Source organism: Melopsittacus undulatus, chromosome 5 (genome assembly GCF_012275295.1).
Source record: "Melopsittacus undulatus isolate bMelUnd1 chromosome 5, bMelUnd1.mat.Z, whole genome shotgun sequence".
Classification (NCBI taxonomy): Eukaryota; Metazoa; Chordata; class Aves; order Psittaciformes; family Psittaculidae; genus Melopsittacus; species Melopsittacus undulatus.
The window spans coordinates 38696788-38715567 of record NC_047531.1 but is presented as its reverse complement, the minus strand read 5'-3'; positions in this window follow the sequence as shown (position 1 = coordinate 38715567).

The window sequence follows — 18780 nt, the reverse complement described above, 5'->3', positions numbered from 1 at the left end:
AGCTGGAGGAAAGAGGTTGTCTAGTTTCCATAAGGTACCTGACTTGCTACAGATTTCCATGGGAGGTTAGGTATGTAAACATCAAGTCAGGCACCTAACACCTTTCATGGACCTGACCCCCATACAAAACTGTGATGAGTTGGATCCCTTAGTAACAATTAGATTCTTCATGGTCACTGCTACCACTTGTGTTAGTAGCATAGGTTTCTATGTGCTGTGAAGGTGAGAAGCTGATAACAAAGAACACAATTCTTCCTCATTTCAGTCGTGTTGGATGAACTGAGTGGGAGTCAGATGAAAGGACAAGACAACTGCCAAGTGAAGAGGGCATGCCTGAAATCACAGTTTTGCATTTGCTCAGCCAGGGCAGGAGGGGAGTTATAGAATTTCTCTGTCCCCATATGGAGAAGCCTTCAGGGGAGGATAAATTAAGAATTTTCCTTATGCATAGGGGACAGGCAGAGAGGTGGCTGAGGAAGAAGCAGATGTGTTAATCAAGGCTGCCATCTTTTTCAGATCACAGGCAGGAGGTGACAGCTTGATAGGCCAATATATTTGACAGATAGGGTGAGGCTAAACGTGAAGGATCTTCAAAACAAAGATAAGGTGTTTGTGTTCAAAAATGTGAAGCCACTGAAAGGACACAAGGAGAGTGGTGATGTAGACAAAGTGATGAGCCAGGAAAGTGGTTCTGTTCTCAGTGTTTTGAATGGAAGTGAAGGGCAGTGGTAGTGCTGGAACATGGCTGGAGACCAGATTAGTACAGATGAAGTGCAAAATGACCGAATCCTGCTACGAGCCATAGCTGGCTGCTGAGAGAAACAGTGAATCTGTGAGCTGTTATGTAGGAGAAGGCAAATAGACTCGGATCACACAGTGACTGAAAGAGGCAGAGGAATCTAAAATGGTCCTTGATGATGGGCTGAAGGTAGCATGAGGTTAAGAACAGTGGAAAAAAAAGTGGGGAATGTGGGCAGAAAATTTATTTTTAGCTATTATTGATTGTCAGAGATGTGGAAGTGAAGTGTTAGAATGAGATCTACATAGAGAAAGTGGTAGTGAGAGATTTGGGAATCAATTGCAGAGATGAAATTTTATGAGAAGGGCACCTACAAATGGGATAGAGCTAATTGTTAAAGAAATCTTTCTGCCTCTCTGGCTCTCTTCTCCTGATGTCTGGGCAGCTGGAAAAGTCAAGGGCATTGCCAACAGCAATTTTTCCTTTCTTTACTTACTAAAAGCATAATTTTCTTAATTTTATTATGCTTTTCTCATTTTTACAGAAGGTTGTGCACTGCTTGCACAGCCAATTGACTCAGCTTCAGATATTCCACATATTTCAGGTACTGATAGGTGTTACTGGCAATACTGAACACAATAAAACTTGTGAGTTTTAAGAAAAAGACAGTACTTTCAGTGCACTAAGAAGATGCATCCCAAAATGGGACAATTTACTGAATGCACAATGGGCCCAGTCTTTTATAGATTCAGTATAACATAGTGTGGATATACGAAAAGGTCCTGGGTATTCTTAAAGCAGCTTCATGGGATTTCTTTAATTTTCACACCGAGATAATCCTGTTTTTCAATCTGGTGAGAATGAGAGTCTTGATGGGAATTACCAGATTGATAGACCCGGAAATAGTTGATGGACATGTCACACTTATCAAAACCACCAGCTTTGCAGCCAGGTTGGATTAAGTGCCATCAGCCTGCCATAGTTCAGCTTTTCTGTATTGCCTCCCCCCGCCCCCTTGTCCCCATCATTCTTATTGATGGACATGACTTCCTCCCTGCCAGCCTCAAGAGGAGAGGGGCAGTAAGGGCTTCTGTGCACTTCTTTGCTCACTTCTTTAATCCCAGAGTGGCAGGTTTGGTTTCTGGTGCAGACACCAGAATGAGCTGACTTTCAAACTTGGTCCAGGACCCATCTCATGACAGGTTTTAACTCCATCAAAGAATATCAACAGCATTCTCACTGATTTTCAGTTTTCTGCTGAGAAACCGAGGCCAAAAGCCAAGGATACTATTTGAAGAGGATTCCCTTTTCCTACTACCTTTCTAGCCGATGTCTGAAAACCAGGGCCATTGCTGAAGTGGTGAGTGCAATAAAGAGAACATCTTACCCATTGTTTTAGCTTAAGAGGAAGAGAAAAGCAGCAAGTCTTTGTATACATGAAATAATTATTAACAGTTTTTATTAGGAAGAGACCAAACTTGTTCAGCTTCTTTTATAGTAAACATGTCTGATGGGGTGGAGGGAAAGGAGGAAAAATCACGCATACTTTATATACAGTCTGGTTGGATAGCTGGCAAGTGCACCTGTAGGGCATATGTGAATGTATAAACTCACACATGTTCACTTAAAAGGACACCATCAGCTTGCTTCAGAGCTTTTGTTTGCTCTTTAATCTGCATTATTTTAATACCCTCTTAGAAGCTTAAAAAGCAGCATTTATTTCCCTATTGATTTCCTTCTTCTCTTTCCCCTTGTCAAGCCATTTCTCTGTGTGTTTGGTTTGCTGTTTTTTGAGTGGAGATAAAGTTAACACAGCTGGTCTTATTTAACAGCCCAAACAACTTAGATTTGTACCACACTTTACCAGCCCAGTGAGAACAAGGGTGAGAGCATCAGTGTCTGCTGAGACAGTGAACTGAGCTGGCACACCATGGGAGTGCCGCTTCGTGGTGCTGTGCTTAGACTGGCCTTTGATGGGACACCAAGGTAAAGCAGACCTGTTGTGGTCACCTGGGCCTGGGAGAGAGGACAGACACATTAAAGAGGTTTAGTTCCTGTAAACATGTGAGTAGCCATTTGCTACCCTGTCTTGAACAAAATGGATGAATTAGAAAAACCCAGTGGCCTTCATCCTAGTCTGTGCAACCAGGTTAACACCTCTCTGATGGTGCAAACAGACCTGCTGTTAGTGTAGCTAAGTGTGAGAACCTCTATTTTCAGTTGTTAATGTTCTTTATTTCCATTTCTTACAGCTGTTGTGAGCATGGGTCTGTTTGCAGTGTGCAGAACTCCACTGAGAGCCCTGGGGGTAGAGGCTGCAAGTCCTTGGCATGGCCTTGGCATGCTGCAGGCAGCAGACACACCAGGAGAAGCAGCCTGCTGGGAGGCACCCAGTGAAAGCCCCCTGCTCCTTGACTCCCCTTATGTGGGAGAAGAAGGGTGCAAAACGGAGCTTGGCAGACAAGCAGTGATGGTAGGGAGCCATTCTGAGTACTGGGCTTTAAAAAGTGGAGAAGGGGAGTGCCCTAATCAATTCACCATGCAATAGCTCTGCTGTGGGACCTCCAGGACATTTAGCGGCAGTCACTGCTCACTTGGCCACTGCCTTTAGGATCTGTTCCAGAACAGATTATTTTAGCTGCTGACTCTCATTTTTAGATATTTGATCAAGTGAGGAAGCTAGAGGGAAAGCAGCAGATGTTCAAGGATCAAATAATTTTTCTGTCTTCAGCTTTGCAGGCTTTGTCAGAATTTAATAACCCCTCTTTAAAGTTCCATGTGGATAAAAGGATTTTGTGATTTCACCAAAGATTCACGCCAAAGGAAGGAGCATCGCCTTTGACAGCTTGCTTAACGTAGCATGAAAACAAGCAGGACTGGCACTGGCACTGTGCTGTTGTTTTTTCTTCCTGACAGCACGGTGGGACTGGCTTGCAAATTAATCCTTGCAAGCAGAAAGTGCAGGAAGGTTTTATTAAGCAGAGCACGAAGCTAGAATACACGAAATAAGCTGCATAAGAGCTCCAAACCTGGTGTTTCATCCATTTTCAGAATTCACAGGATTGCTGGCCTTTGAACATGGCTCTCCAAAGGTTGCCACAAAAGAATATAATCCCATCTCTGCAATAGCCATAGCTACAAAAGCAGTACAAAATAAAAGGGTGGAAAGAGAAATTCACACCCAGCCCAATACTGAATTAGGCTTTTTATGTTCCCACACAATGTTCAGCTATTCTCCAGTAATTCTGGTGTCACAAGAACATAATACATCAAGGCAAAGAAAACACTGCACAATGCCAAGATGAAAAGGCATCCTCACACGGAGGTCAGATGTGGCTCCTTCTTCGTCTGTGCTGAGCAGCTTCTGTCAGGCCTTCCCCACCTGGGCTGGTGGGATGCCATTAGAGAGCTTCCTTCTGCCATCTTCTGCCTCTTTGTAGTACTGCGAGCCGGGGAACAATCCTTCAGCACAGGTCTGTGGTCAGTGGCAGCAGGACCTGAGCTTTTGCCCAATGGTAGGAGATCTGATTATAGTCACTCACCAGGAGATAATTGAAAATAACTTGTTTACAATAGTAATGATTCATTATTGAAATGATGCTCTAAAGTGTTTGTAGGCATCCCTGCCTGAGCAGCTGGTGTCTGAGCTCACACATGAAGACAGAGAACATCTGACAAAGGTAAGAGATAATTCTTTTCCCTAAGGATTTTTCAGCACCATGTGCTGCATACTGCACCACCTCCTATTGAGGGAGAAGCTTTATCCATCCCAGCATCACTGCAGAGAAATCTACATTTTGCATCCTTTGAGGCAACCAAGAGGGCAGAGAAAGAAGGAAGCAAGCAGCCATCTATGTTCACAGTATTAGCAGATGACAGAGCACTCCCATAAGTGCTCCCAAAATGTGCCCAGTGCAGTATAACTGTACCATGTGTGTCTCAGGAGATTGTCGATTGCCCAACAGGCCTGGCTTACAGTCATCCCCTTAATTTGCTCTGACCAGCTAACAGTGATACTGAATACTATCTGATGCCTGCGTTTTAGAGAGTGATTCTCTTCTTCGTCTGCTGTAGCAGAACTATATGCAATAATGGTTATCATCCCCAATCAGTTGTGATGGAGTAAAGACTGTGAAGGAATCTCCTTTGCCCACCTTTCTTTTAAACTTCCAGACTGAAGGATGAAACTAATTCAGTAAGTTGGAAGCTTACTGCAGGGACTCCTCACAAAGAGGACAGACGTGTGTGTGTGTGTGAGTGTGTGTGTGAGAGATCTATGCCCCTTCTGAAGGAGGTCCCACTCTGCTTTCTGTTGATGATGCATTTAGTTTTGGCCCAGCAGCTTTTAGGATATGCCTGCCCCCACCTCAATATACATTCATCCCTGCCTTTGCTGGGTTGAGTATGAATATTTGGAAGTATTTATTATGTAAATGTGGTGTAATTCCTTCCAGCTGTATCCATCTGCCGTGCTGCCAGCTACCTCACAAGACCAGGATTTGTACCAGCATTCTGCTGCATTTGTTTTCATAGCAGTTAGTAAGTAGTATTTTCAGCTTTTGAGAATATTTCAGCTATAAACTACATTTATACATATATTCTGTGAGGCACTTGATGCTAGCATTTAAACAACAGTAACAGGGACAGCTACCAATTTATGTTCCTGCTGTTTGGGTCTAAGCTACAGTACTACCTGAGAAGGTGGAAGGAGTCCAGCTATTTTCTACTTTTTTCTAAGAAGCTGATTTATAGTTTCTCATATGTTTTTCCTCATCTCATGTTGGCCTTGGATACATCTCTCTCTTGTCCCAGAAGTATAAGGATAAAACAGCATTCACTCCATTCACCTCTGACTTAGAGTTCTGGGCATAGAAGTCTCTTTCTTGCCAATTTCTATGAACAACTGCATCTAAAAGCTCATATGATGGCTTTCCTGGCAAAATGCTGCTTCTCATTTCCTTTCATTTGTTACATTTTTGTCACTGTACAAAATAATTAGTACTTTCTGCTCTGCCTTCTCTTACCTTTCACTCATCTTTGTTTCATTTCTGACTTTGTAAATTTGTTTTGGAACAGAAAGGTGCTTCTTGTAGCTCTTTCCAATTTACTTCATTTTATGAATGATTGGGACTTTTACAGAGCACAGCCTGTTTGTGTGTGTGATTTTTCAGTAATATGGTTTGCAATAAAATTCCTTTCACCACAGAAGTGAAGTAAAAAAAAAAGACTTTTTTTCAGTTCTGCTCAGGGTTACTTTTATGTGTTTTTAAGTGCATCTAATTAATATTGGCACAAAAATTTTGTCATAGAAGTGGAGACAATACAAGCTAAGTATTTGGGAACTTGTCTAAGTTCCCAAAATACTTGTGAATGTTAGATTTTCTGTGGTTGTATTGTAATTTAACAGAAAACAGTTTACTCCACCAAATCTTTCTGGGTACTCTTAACCTGTAAGGTTAATTTCCTCGCTTACAAATACAAATATTTACTACATCCATTATTTGCTGCTTTTGTGTGGCTTTTAGAGGGGTTCTCTTGCATTCTGGAGCAAGAGGCAGCATTTATTGTGCCTGGTTACCCAAGCAGCCCAGAGGGCAATGAGCCTTCCCAAGCCAAGCTCTGGGTTCGGCAGGGCTCTGAAACAATGCAGGTCTAGGAGACTTTCAGGGCTAAAATCTGAAGTAACATAAAGACTACTGCCAGCAGTAGAAAAACATTATTTACACATTGAAGAGTAAGAAATAATCAACAGACAAAAGGCCTCCAATAAATTAATTAAAAGGTGAGGGAGGTGTAAAGCATTATGGTAAAGTTACATTTAGTTTATAATTTCTGGGACAAAGTTATCTTACTAAAACTTGCTAAAACATGCTGTATCAGTTGCACCCTAGTAAATAAACCGGGCATATGCTTGAAAAAAAGAGAGTTCAGTGGAAGAACATTTTGTTTGCTGCAGTGTTCCTTTTCCTTCCTGTTTCTTCAGCAAATGTGTATGTTACAGTACGCACTGTATTGTAGCTTAATCACTAAGGTACCAGGCGCTAGTAGTTACACATCAACACACACATGTTCTTATCATCTCTCAAGGTGTGTTTGTAGATAACGTGCAATGTAAATCTGAGCGAAAACTCCGTGATTGCATGAGTTCCACACACCAGTTACTGTTATCTACAAAAATAATTTATTAACAGAATAAGGAGAAAGGCTGGGTGCAGTTTCAGACTAACCTTAGGTTACATGACTCACAAACTGAAGGGTGCAAATGTGTATTAAAAGCTGTGCTTTATTACCTTAACTGTGAAGAAGCTCAGGAGCATTTTAATTTGTCTGCCTCTGATCCTTGTTGTTAATAGTTTGCTGTATAGCACAGTCCATGTATAGTCCCCGTCTTTCTTGATTTCCCTTGCCCGAAGTAGCCCACGGTATTTTTCCTTCCCCTGATTTCCCCAATATTTTCCTTGTCATTGATTTTCTGCCCTGTTTCTGTTTTCCTGGTCTCTCCCCCACTCCTTACACTGGAGCAAAGCATTTGGTTTGAAGTGTCTGGGTTGTAAAAGCCTGCTTTGCGTGCTGTGGTTTTCCAGGAGTCAGGGTCACTATTGTTTGGCCATGCCCCAGAAGAATTCCTATAACCAGATCTGGTGCCAGAGTAGTTACGTCAGTTTGGTGAACATAGAGGATTCCTCTGTGCACAGAGGACACTCGATTTGCTATTTAACTACCTTTAAGTTTTTTAATGAAATCTGCAATGGTGTCCAAACAAGCCTAATGCGGTTAAGAATTCAGCCCAATGATCTCACATCCTCCACAACAGTTGAAGACTCATAAACACATTTTATGTCTGTATTGGTTTGTTGTCATAATTTGGGAGACACATTGCCTGGAAACACAATAGTTGGTTATGAAATTCTAGCTTGATGCTGAGAGATCTCAGCCAGATGTTATATTCCAGTAATCAAAAATAAGCTATTGCAGGAGCAAATAGAAAGTAGTGAAAGGCTAACTTGTATATTGAGGATTTTTTTTTCCTTTTTCTTAAGAACATAATTTATTTTATCTTTTAAAAGCAGGAACTACTCAGAGAAGACAATGAGACTACAAAAAGGAGAAATGCAACGAATTGTAGAATCGGTAGTGCTAGTCAGGGAAGACACTTCATACTACTCATTAACTTAGAATGTATATCTGAATAGAGCTGTGCATGAATTGTGAATATCAGAGCTCCAAGAAAAGATCAATACTCTGTAGAGTCAACTGGTGCAGGAGTACAGATGTATATAGAATATATGGTAAGAAAAAGCCTCTCAGAAAACTCAGAATTTGCAGATACCTGCTGCACAAGGCAACCTTGAGGCTACTCTTCTACGTAAATCAACCCAGGTAAGTATGTCTGTAAAAGCAATAAAAAGAACAGAGAGCCAATTCAAAGACACAGGGATAATTAAGGGATGGATTTTCTGTGCTGTGAAATGAAGAACAGGAAGTGAGAGAAGTGGGAAAGAAGGGATTTGGAAAGAATCACAGAATCCCAAGGGACCTGGAAAGATCATCTAGTCCAACCCCCCTGCAAGAGCAGGGTAACCTAGAGTACATCACACAGGAACTTCTCCAGGAACTATTCATCCAGATTGAATATCTCCAATGTAGGAGACTCCACAATCTCCCTGGGCAACCTGTGCCAGTGCTCTGTCACTCTCACAGTAAAGAAGTTCTTCCTGATGTTAACGTGGAACCTCCTATGCTCCACTTTACACCCATTGCCCCTTGTCCTATCACTGGATTTCACTGAAAAAAACCTAGCTCCATCATCCTGACACCCACCCTTTACATATTTGTAAACACTGATGAGGTCACCCCTCAGTCTCCTCTCCTCCAAGCTAAAGAGACCCAGCTCCCTCAGCCTCTCCTCATAAGGGAGGTGTTCCACTCCCTTCATCATCTTTGTGGCTCTGCGCTGGACTCTTTCAAGCAATTCCCTGTCCTTCTTGAACTGAGGGGCCCAGAACTGGATGCAATATTCCAGATGCGGCCTCACCAAGGCAGAGTAGAGGGGGAGGAGAACCTCTCTTGCCCTACTAACCACACCCTTTCTAATGCACCCTAGGAAGCCATTTGCCTTCTTGGCCACAAGGGCACATTGCTGGCTCATGGTCATCCTCCTATCCATCAGGACCCCCAGGTCCCTTTCCCCTTCACTCCTTCCCAGCAGGTCAACCTCCAGCTTGTATTGGTACATGGGGTTGTTCTTCCCCAGATGCAAGACTCTACACTTGCCCTGTTTGAATTTCATCAAGTTTCTCCTGCCCAACTCTCCAGCCTGTCCAGGTCTTGCTGAATGGCAACACAGCCTTCTGGTGTGTCAGCCACTCCTCCCAGTTTAGTGTCATCAGTAAACTTGCTGAGGGCACACTCAGTTCCCTCATCCAAGTCGTTGATGAAAATATTAAACAGCACTGGTCCCAGCACCGACCCCTGAGGGACTCCACTAGTCACAGACCTCCAGCTAGATTCTGTGCCATTGACCACAACTCTCTGCCTTCTTCCTTTCAACCAGTTCTTGATCCACTTCACTACCTGATCGTCAAGCCTACACTTCCTTAGCTTATCTATGAGGATGCTGTGAGAGACAGTATCAAATGCCTTACTGAAATCAAGAAAAAACACGTCTACTGCTCTACCATCATCCCTCCACCTAGTTACTTCCTCATAGAAGGCTGTAAGGTTGATCAAACATTACTTCCCCCTGGTAAAACCATGTTGGCTGTTCTTAATAACCCCTTCATCCTTGATATGCCTAGAGATGGAGTCAAGAATAAGCTGTTCCATCACCTTTCTGGGGATGGAGGTAAGGCTGACCGGTCTATAATTACCCGGGTCCTCCTTCTTGCCCTTCTTATAGACTGGTGTGACATTTGCCATCCTCCAATCCTCAGGCACCTCTCCCGTTTCCCATGACTTACCAAAGATGATGGAGAGTGGCCTAGCAATGACCTCCACCAGCTCCCTCAGCACCCATGGGTGTATTCCATCTGGACCCATCGATTTATAGATTGCATAGCTGATCCCTAACCCAATCCTCATCTACCAAAGCAAACTCCTCCTTTGTATGGGACCCCCAGGGAGAGTCTGCAGGAGTAAAGACAGAGGCAAAGAAAGCATTCAGCACTTCTGCCTTCTTTATATCCTTTGTCTCCAGGGCACCCACCTCATTCAGCAGTGAGCCTATATTGCCTCTTGTGTTAGTTTTATTCGCTATGTATTTGAAGAAGCCCTTTCTATTGTCCTTAACTCAACTAGCAAGATTAAGTTCCAAGGAGGCCGAGCCAGATTCACAAAAGACGGAAGGAAGAATGGAGATATCTGCAGCTACAACCTGGGGAAGAAGAGGAAAAATACATACAAAAGTTGTCCCTCTGAAAAATGGATATCAGAGGAGGACTTGGGGTGGGAAGATAGAGGGCAAACAGTCCTGTTGAAAGTAAGGGAAGATTCACCTGCCTCTCTGAGAAGCAAGATCCTTGCAGGAACAAACTGAAAGTCAGTATGCTGTGCAAGGGTGATTGCCTAAAGGTGAATCTACTCTTTTTGTTGCATATTCAAGAATCAGTTTAAAGCAATATGCATAAACACCTGAATCCCACAACTGGTTCTTTTACTGTTCTAGTGAGTAAACTGATACAGAACTAACCTTATTTTACTACTAGTCACCTGGACTTTGCATTTTAATCTCCACAGGGGCTTAACTTCAGGAGAAGTAGATTATGTTTGCACATCCTACCTCCGTAACCCTCCACAATGTTCAGTTCCCTGATAGTGGGGATTCTTTTCCCACATTCAAGGCTGACACTTGCTTAGACCCTAAGTGCCGCGGCCAGGTGGAGGGGAGAAAACACCGATACGATGTAGATTCACAAAATGCTCCGTTTATTGATTACAAGGCTGTTCTTAATATACTGTCTTACACGCAATCACGCATTACTTGATTGGCTGCTTCACTTTGCCCGCGAGAGGTACACGCTCCACTTTGCCTCTCCTGATTGGTTTCACACCTTCGCTTCAGCTTAGCGTTACATCATGCTTCTGGCATCTTGTTATTGCGCTCCTGTTTTGCTGACCTTGACGCTTCCTCTTCCAGCCTGGGGTCAGAGGTTCACTTTCTCACAGCTTGCTGCAAGCCTGTTAAAGCGCCCATGCTCGACCCCCAACACCCTAAGTCTTCTGCTTCCTGGGACAGTACTTCAGCTAGTAATCAGAAAGTCACCATCACTGGTCTTCTCCTGAAAGAAATGAAATCTGCTTCATAAGAACCACTTCTGCAGCCAATGGAAATGCAGAAAGGAAGGAGCTCTTTCCTAGCCCATCTTTGTAAAGCGCATGATGGGGTGCCACATAAGGGGTTATTTATTAAACCAATGAAGATGGAGATCAATGGAAGTGCTCTATGTTGGGTAATGGGCTACTTAAAATAGAGACGTCATCAGGTAGGGCTGAAAGGAAAGATGCAGTCATTAAACAAGCTAGTTGGTAGAGCAGCAGAGTAGGAGTAGCCAAGGAGCACAGTTTGGACCTTTTTTCACATTTTTACTGTAGCATGGAGCATGGGGGAGTGCTGATGGGAAATGTGAGACACAAAGTTTTGAGAGGTGATCAAGATATGAATGATCGAGATTTAAAGAAAAACTGAATGGCCTGAGGACTGTGGGATTAAACTGGGATGGATTTCTGCAAAACCTAATGTCAGCTATTTAGCTTGGACATGGATTAGAAAAAATCTTCTGTTATAAAACAGAAACTACTCAGGTAAAATAAACTGAGGATGGAAACTTGGGCATATTAATTACCAGGATAAGCATGTGCTATGATACAACCAAGAAAGACAACTATGATCAGAAGAGCAATTACCTGTATAAAGACAGAAGGTTGTTTTTCAGACCTCATCTAGAACTCCATGTCCAATGTGGGGCTCCCTTGTTCAGGAAAGATAAACTCAAATGGAATAGGTGTAGAAAGACATGGTTAGGTTCAGCAGGGGAAAGGTAAGCATCTTGTAAGGAGAAACTAGGAGAATGTGTCATAGAATCACAGAATAGTTAGGGTTGGAAAAGACCTTAAGATCATTTACTTCCACCCCCCGTCATGGGCAGGGAAACCTCACACTAAAGCATCCCATGCAAGGCTCTGTCCAACCTGGCTTTGAACACTGCCAGGGATGGAGCATTCACAACTTCCCTGGGCAACCCATTCCAGTGCCTCACCACTCTAACAATAAAGAATTTCTTCCTTATATCCAGTCTAAACCTCTGCTGTTTAAGTTTCAACCCGTTACCCCTTGTCCTATCACTACAGTCCCTAATGAATAGTCCCTCCCCAGCATCCCTGTAGGCCCCCTTCAGATACTGGAAGGCTGCTATGAGGTCTCCACGCAGCCTTCGCTTCTCCAGGCTGAACAGCCCCAACTTTCTCAGCCTGTCTTCATACAGGAGATGCTCCAGTCCCCTGATCATCCTTGTGGTCCTCCCCTGGACTTGTTCCAACAGTTCCATGTCCTTTCTATATTGAGGACACCAGAACTGCACACAATACTCCAAGTGAGGTCTCACAAGAGCAGAGTAGAGGGGCAGGATCACCTCCTTCGACCTGCTGGTCACGTTCCTCTTGATGCAGCCCAGAATACAGTTGGCTTTCTGGGCTGTGAGTGCACACACTGAAGCCGGCTCGTGTTCATTTTCTCATCGACCAACACCCCCCCAAGTCCTTCTCCACAGGGCTGTTCTGAATCTCTTCTCTGCCCATCCTGTAGCTGTGCCTGGGATTGCTCCGACCCAGGTGTAGGACCTTGCACTTGGCATGGTTAAACTAAACAAGTGTGTCAAGGTCCCTCTGAATGGCATTCCTTCCCTCCAGGGTATCAACGGAACCACACAGCTTGGTGTCATCGGCAAACTTGCTGAGGGAATACTCAATTCCATTGTCCATGTCACTGACAAAGATGTTGAACAAGACCCATCCCAACACCAGTCTCTGAGGGCCACCAGTCATTACTGGTCTCCTGCTGGACATTGAGCCATTGACCACAATTCTTTGTGTGCACCCATCCAGCCAGTTCTTTATCCACCAAGTGGTCTATCTATCAAATTGATGTGTCTCCAGTTTAGAGACAAGGATGTCATGTGGGACAGTGTCCAATGCTTTGCACAAGTCCAGGCAGATAACGTCAACTGCTCCACCCCTGTCCATCACTTTTGTAGCCCCGTCATAGAAGGCCACCAAATTGGTCAGGCAGGATTTCCCCCTAGTGAAGCCATGCCAGCTGTCACCAAGCACCTTGCTGTTTTTCATGTGCCCTAGCGTGCTTTCCAGGAGAATCTGCTCCAGGATTTTGCCAGGCACAGAGGTGAGACTGACTGGTCTGTAATTCCCCGGGTCATCCATTTTCCCCTTCTTGAAAATGGGGGTTATATTTCCCTTTTTCCAGTCATCAGGAACTTCACCTGTCTGCCATGATTTTTCAAATATGATGGCAACTTCGCAACTTCATTCGCCAACTCCTTAAGGATCCGCAGATGGATTTCATCAGGTCCCATGGACTTGTGTACATTCAGGTTCTTAAGATGGTCTCAAACCAGAGCCTCTCATAAAGTGGGCCCAAGGTCTAGATTCTCACAGTCTCTGCGTCTGCCTTCCAAGACTCGGGTGCTGCGGTCAGAGCATTTGTCAGTGAAGACTGAGGCAAAGAAATCATTCAGAACCTCAGCCTTCTCCAAATCCTGTGTAGCCAGTTCTCCCGGTAGCTTCTGGAGGGGGCCTACGTTGTCCCTACTCTGTTTTTTAGCTGTCACATACCTATAGAATCCCTTCCTCTTATCCTTAACATCCCTAGCCAAGTTTAATTCTAACTGGGTCTTAGCTTTCCTAACCTGGTCCCTAGATTCCTGGCCAACATCCCTGTATTCTTCCCAGGCTGCCTGTCCTTCCACCTTTTATAAGCCTCTTTTTTTCCTTTGAATTTTTTAGCAAAGCAGTTCATGAGGTGTTACAGTAAGAAAATAACTAAGCTAAATGATGAAGTTGTCAGAAAAGACAGAAATAAACTGTATAAGCGTAAACTGGCCATGTGCAAATTCGCAATGGAAATTAGAAGAACTTTCCTAACCAGTATAGCAACAGGAGTAGAGGAAGTGAAGAAAAGAAACTGCTAAAATGAAAGTTGATAAAAAAGGATATAATATGATGTCTGCAATAACAAGAGACTGGTGTATGTGACTCAGGAGTACTCACTGAGTTTAAAGGCTAGCTTCTTAAATTAGATGTATTTTTATAGCCCATGAAATCAGCATACCTATGGCTGTGAAGTACTGTCTAGCTAAATGATACTGGATTCATATGTTTAGGTGAGGAGAGAGCATTAAGTTCATCTATTCTGAACGTTAATGTAATACAGCCCATAGAAACTCATTCATTTTTGCTCCAGGCTCAATGCATCTCTTTGATCTATAGCATATCTTTTCAGAAAGGTATTCCGATTTAATTTAAATGCTTCAAGTGAAGTAGAATCCACCACATTCAACAGCAACATCTATTGAAACTGCAATGCAGATGGGGTTTGAGAGAACAGGTTTTGACCTTTGTGATTTTTTTTTCCTTTTGCCATCGCTGACAGGCTTTATGAGGAAATACATTAGACGGATCATTGTGGAAGACATTAAACTTCCTACATATATTCTGATCTTATGAATTCCTTTTCAATAGTCTCAGGAGGAGTTAATGGCTTGTGGTGTGTTCTTTCTGCTAGTGAGACCAATTTTGACATCAGTGAAGTTATTCCCATTTACACCAGGTAAAAATCAGATCCTTCATACATATGATTAACAGACTTCCTGGGATGGGTAAATATTTTCAAAGTAATCCAACAGGCTGGAAGATAGCTATATATCTTATCTCTGAGTAAAGCCAGCAGACTTCGTTTTATGGTATGCTGTGTGCAGTGCACATTTAATTTCATACACAGATAGAAAGTTGTAATAAAAGAAAATAAAGAGTAAGAAGTGTTTCCTTTCATATTAGCTTCCTAAATCTGACACATAATCTAAAATAACCCTTTAAATTCTCTTTATAGGTGGAAAAAAGAGGTGGCTGCAATTAGGTGAAAGGAATTTTATAAAGTCTGGAAAAGAAATAGCCTCATGACAGGGAGTTCTGGGTAGCTGTCATAGAATAAATTTGGGGTAGTTCAGTAGTAAGACTAAATAAACCAAAATAGCAGTACTCAGATGCAGGGGTCTGATTTCCATGTGATGGGGAGAAAGGACAGGAGAGGAAGCCATTCAGATCTGGGATTAAATGTGATTCCTAATAAAGAGCTATGAACCATAAAAAACAAGTATGGAGCTGAACCCAAGCATAGCTAAATATTGATTAGTTATAGTTATTATTCTCTTGCAACATTTCTGCTTGGTTGTAGTATTTCATTGGCACAAATTCCAGAGATCTTGAGCACCCTGGAGCACAAACCTGTGCAACAAGCAGCGTGCACCCTGGAGGATGCTCCCACTGTGTATGACATCTTGTGACAACAAGCTTATTGTTTTCAGCACTGTGGTTATGTCTTTTTTTTAGGAGCCAGATACTCTTTCAAGAGCAAAGGGCAATGGTGCCAGACTTTGAACTAAATCCCAGACTAATCAAAATCCCTGCCCAAATGACCTTTTTTATGTAGAGTCAGCACACTGTTAAGCATGTCTTTTATAAGGATAGTTTGAATATGTTTAATCTGTACTACAGTGCTATGAAAATAAAGACGATGTGTCCAAACTCTGCTCTTAGCTACAGCAGTCAGCACAGCCATCTGGAGGTCAAGTATTTTTAGAGGTCTGACTTGGATTAGAGTATGACCCCTTGCGCATGAATCATCACAAGGATTAATGAAGTGTACAAAGTGTGTGTGCTTGTTAATCTCATCTATGGACATGACAAAGGAAGAAATTCTTCACTTTGAGATAGTAAATGTTTTAGCAAAGAGAAGACACAAAGCCTAACCATATGCTGATGGGGAGCCTACAGCTTAATGGAAAACTGTCTTTTATTATCTTAACAGTTAAGAACTACAGTGATTATGCTCAAAGGAGGCATGATGTGAAAATGATCCTGTTTCACTTTTAGCCAAGAAGTTTTCATTCTTCTTCCTTTTGGCATTCTCACCTCTGTTTTAAATGTTGCCTATTACACAGATTCTATATGAATTTAAAACTAGAGTTTCGTCATTTGTATTGTTTTTAGTTCATACTTCCTGTAAATTCCTCTGGCTTATGCCACAGGTATGAACATGGTTGCTCAAGATTTGGCTTTGGCTTGGCCAAATACTTTTGCAGAGGCAAGTATTTCTCATAACAACTCTGATAACATCAACTAGGAAGTTTACTAACTTAATTTTGGCTTGAGTTGTTGCATTAGTTCTTTAAGGTTAATAGCGGTCTCTGCCATTCCAGCTATCCACCCAGGGCAGATACTCTGAAGCAGAGTAGTTCCATAAAGATTATCTTCCCTTGCCCTGCAGAGCTGCTTTTTAAAGTTTCAGAGTCAGCTTTAAGACAAACTGTGTGCAGAGCTTTGAAATCCTTCATGGATAGTGGCAATCAGAGGCTCATCTTCAGAAGCTGATCTCTTCTGGTATCATACTGTTTGACACAGAATGAGTCCAGGGGATCACAGAGCAAGTGAAGAAGCCTCCAAAAGGCTGAGCTGGTCTCAAAGAACTTCTGTAGATACAGAAGCACCAGGTTTGTTCCAGTATCCATCTTCTTTCTTTCTCAGTAAAGGACAGGTTTGGACACCTCTTGTAGCATTGAAGAGAATCATCTTTATGCAACAGTCAAGAGCTTCCTAGTTCCATGTGCTTATCTGTTCAGAGGGAGGTAATCCCAAAAAACTTGTGAAAGCTGAAAAGAGGGGAACTATTTTTACAGTAGTGGTTAGCATTTGAAGCTTAGTGCTGGATGGTACTGAGATTCCTCTGAAAAGCAGCTCAGCACTCACACCTCTGATTGCAGTCTTGGGAGGCAGACAGTCCCTCAGCATGGGCTGCTTGGATTTTCTGTAGACCAAGCTCTTTACAGCATCTTTCTTCAATGGCTTCAGTAGGAAATTAGTTTTTAGTACAAATGTGAATTGCACATGTGCAAGTTATAAATCTGGATCATTGCCAGTAGGTAAAGTCGCTAACTCTGCTATTTGGTAGTTACTGTAAGGTTTTCAGTAATACACTTCAGTTCTCTTCCTCTCCTTTCAGCTACAGAAAAAAAAAAGAACATTTGGAAAGAGAAGAGACTTTTTATGTATAGAAGGGATAAATGAATAGCACTTGTGGGACAAAGATGAGTGGGAATGAAAGTACGAGTTTTTTTCAGCAAATGTTTATAGTGTGCAAATGATAGAATTTTCATATTCCAGCTTTGTAAAAAATAGCACTCAGGGGCAGAAATGAAAGGTTTGTGTGTGAGGGGATTAAAGTGAAAAAGCAATTCAACTGTCTGAATCAGGACAGACCCGAGTGTCCACAGCGTGATGCAGAGCAGCAAAGTTTAATGTCAGTGGGATTGTGAAGGTCAGTGAGCAGATGAGAGTTGATGGAAACTTCTCTCTGGGCTGTGAAAAGACTACACACATTTGGTAGAATAGTCGCAGAGGATCCCCGAGTTTCAGGGGGTTGTGACGCCTGTAGCTCACTTGCTGTGTAGTGTTATTTTGATAGCATCACTTTGTCTACAGCAACTATAGAAAAATAAAGAAGTTCCCATTCAACTTTCAGAGCATGGATGTTTTATTCCAAATGAAACTTAAGAAATTAATAATGTTGAAAGCTAAAGCTTACTTACTTATATTTGCTGTTTAATTTTCGTGTGTGTTTACTTAGTTTGCCAAATAGAGGTATGCCTCAGTGAAAGTGGGGATTGAGTGTCATATTATCCTGAAATACAAGAAATATGCTTGTCAAAATAAATATAAAATCTGCATTTTTTGAGCAAAATTTCGTGACAGATGTTATGTACTTCCAGTGTACTAATTCTAAACATAACTGGTGACCACATTGCCTGCCTGCCTGTATTATGTAGAGTTTGCATTTAAGGCATTAAGAAAGCATCTTTATAGGGAATAACATAATTATAGTTACATAACTGATGTCTATAAAACAACAACAAAATTACTTACTTCTTGCTTTTTAACCTTTAAGTATCTGATTTTTGGAGCACTAAACAACTGTATACCTGTCTGGGCCTCATATCATCGGGACACTTCCCACCCATGGCTGGAGGGCAGCAGGAAAAATTCAAGAAACAAGTGTCCCATTTTTCTGGCAGTTTTACTCTTTTTCCTTTGGAAAAATTAGGGCAGGGAGGAAGGTTACACATATAATTTCTAATCTGTACTGACAGTGACTTGCCTTACAAACATCTTTAGATTTACACAGGCATAAACAAAATCAGAATCAAGTTCCCACTGTTTAGACCTGAATATGAAATACGCATGTCCTTTTCCAGGAGAAATCCTCCTAGATCAGTTGCCCTCATCATGAGAAAGAAGGTGATACTCTAAAGATGCATCTGAAGCCTTTTGATTCTTCACGACAAAGGCTGTTCCCTATATTTTTAAGACATCCTTCTTCACAGCAATCTGTACATCATGGCACAGACAGTTTAATGATACATTAAAAATGGCAGAGGTCAAAAATGCTACCTTTTATGTTAGTAACAGCTCACATACATTGAGCACTTTCTGCATGATACAAACCTACAAGAATCATATTCAGTGTTGGTTCTTTAGCAAGCATTTTTTTTAACAAGATTAGGCTTGATAATACAGTTATAGGCTAGATAGTAAAACCCTTACTGACACTGATTAACATGTTAATTGATGATGAATTCATTTTGAAACCAACAAAAATATTTAAACCCAGAGACGTAGAGTTTAAATGAACCCTGACCAGGCACTGGGAAATAAGAAGTTCCTGACATAAGCCCTGACATAAAAGAAGAGCTTATTCCATG